This window comes from Nyctibius grandis, chromosome Z, assembly GCF_013368605.1.
Source record: "Nyctibius grandis isolate bNycGra1 chromosome Z, bNycGra1.pri, whole genome shotgun sequence".
Classification (NCBI taxonomy): Eukaryota; Metazoa; Chordata; class Aves; order Nyctibiiformes; family Nyctibiidae; genus Nyctibius; species Nyctibius grandis.
The window spans coordinates 12,926,733-12,929,054 of NC_090695.1; positions in this window are offsets into that span (position 1 = coordinate 12,926,733).

Below are 2,322 nucleotides of genomic sequence, written 5' to 3' on the forward strand. Positions count from 1 at the left end.
TAGCCAGCTTTTGAAGGTCTGCTAACCAGCTCTTAGTGATCATCCTGAAAGCTATTTCAAAACTCCAGCATAGAAGGACTGTTAATTTTCAGTTCTCCAGCAAATGGTTATTTAGATGCTCAACTCAAATGCTGGTAAACATATTCCTTCACTCAAGCACCAAGAACAGTCAATTGTTTTTTTTTTTTTAGTTCTAATGCTATCTTTGAGTACTAAATTACACGTTGCCATGCAGACAAACTTAAAAAAAAAAAGATAAAAAATCAGTGATTATCTGTGAGGCACCATAAGACCTATATTTCAAGCTAGATACTAACTCCCTTTCAATGAGTCGTTTTCAATCCCTTAACCATACAAACTGAACAGTATTTAAAGTAAGCAAGCAAGAACCCATTCTATTTCTTCAGTCATACATCAGGCTGACAGTTACAGTCTGTCTCCAGTACTAAAGGCTAGTCTAAACCAGTAACTTTCTAATGAATTTATTCTTTTTAGCCATCTACAATAAAGGAGTTGTAAAATTTGTTCTGAACATGAGCTAAACATTCTAGTTTAGTTTTCCCAGCATCAATTTAGACCTCCTGTAAGGTTGGAATAGACAAGTTGAATTAATGAAACTTCTGAATGCAATGCAATTTAAGTACACTGCTTCCATGGTCATCCAGAAGGAATCAAGAAAGCATCTTCAGTAGCAGCAAACTCAGGCTGAGCAGATAATTGGACAAGTTTCTTGTCACAGTTTACTAAGTCAGCTGGGGATTTTTTTTTTTTTTTTACCATGGGACAGCATTTGTTGGACAGGCCTGATGCAAGAAGCTACAGAAATACTTAAGACTTTGCTACCAGACAGCTATAGTAAGAACTTGTGAGAAACAATTCTTAGCAGGCTCTGACCTCGAAGTGTCAACTAGACCACACGGTTGAGTTATGGAGGACAGAATCAACAGCCACACTGATGTTTGTTTGGTATGAAGAGTTGCTTCTGTTTAATGTCATTAGGTAACATCACTTGAGATACTACATTTTTATATAACAGTGTAACATCCATAAGTTTCTGCATTTCCAGTTTGAGACAAATTCTTAAATTCATAGATTTTTTGCATTACAGAAAGTGCAAGTGAGGTTTATATACAAGACTAATTGCATGACCGGCTGAATTGAATACTAAGGCTGTATTCAAGTTGACTTTCTTAGCTCTCCAGTTCAGCAACTGCTTAGGCATTTGATTTCACAATACTATTTCAAGTTTATACTCAGTATTAACTGAAAAACCTCTGACACATCAGCCATCACCACTCAAGAATGTAGCTCTTTAAATCAGTTGGTTATAACTGACTGTAAGATTGGTTAGTAAAGAGGTTCTTTAGAAAAGGCACGGTTTTCAAGAGATGGAGGACTACCTCACATTAATGGCACAGAGGTGGTGCATCTGTTTACAAGGAATCTAGGCATGGAGTGAAGCCATGATTGTCTTTTTGCTTTCTAACATACTGGAAACATGCCACATTATACCATGTGACAACTCAAACCGAGCAACATCAGGGACATTCACTGAGATATATGCAAGAAGCCTATCTGCATGTTCCATTTGTCTGCCAAGCCACCTTAATAGAAAAGTAATCCTAGTATATTTCCCTCGCTGAAAAAAGCCATATTAGCACCAGGACAACAGTTAGTGTCCATGACTACCTCAGTGTTCTGCAAGAAGTGTTTCAGCTTATCTGACCCTACAGTGTAGACCTCTAGTACTCAGGACTCCAGCAATTCTGTTACAGACCCCACAGTTAGTCCCTTTATTACACATTTAAGGCAGAATGATAGTTTTACCATTAGTTAAACAGACAAGTGTTGGATTTTCTTCCCCCCACCATACAGTTTACATCTTTGTGGCCCAGAGACTAAGTCATATGTCCAGTCACCAATTAGAACTAAATAGTGTCCACTTAACTTTACAACTGGCTGCTGTTGTGATAACAGGCAAATGACCTAGTTGTTTCAGGTGTGGAGTTTTAGCTACTAATTCAATTCCCTTATGTGAAGGCAACACTTCTTCCCCAGGTACATTCAGTTCCTGTATTTTAGGACAGTAAGTGCTACAGAAAGAGGAATTGTGGTGACCATTTTTACAAGACGCATAACTTAGTACTACTAAGCTCCTCTGTGGAGGATTGCAAAGAACTAAAGTGAAGTTAACATCCACCAATTTGAATTTGGGTCTCCAGCATGAATCCAGCTCTCCATTTGCTTTGCCCTGAATTATCATCTTCACAGCATGTTCTTTGAGGGTTTCTGTTTCAATCCACCTGGATATGTTTTAGATTA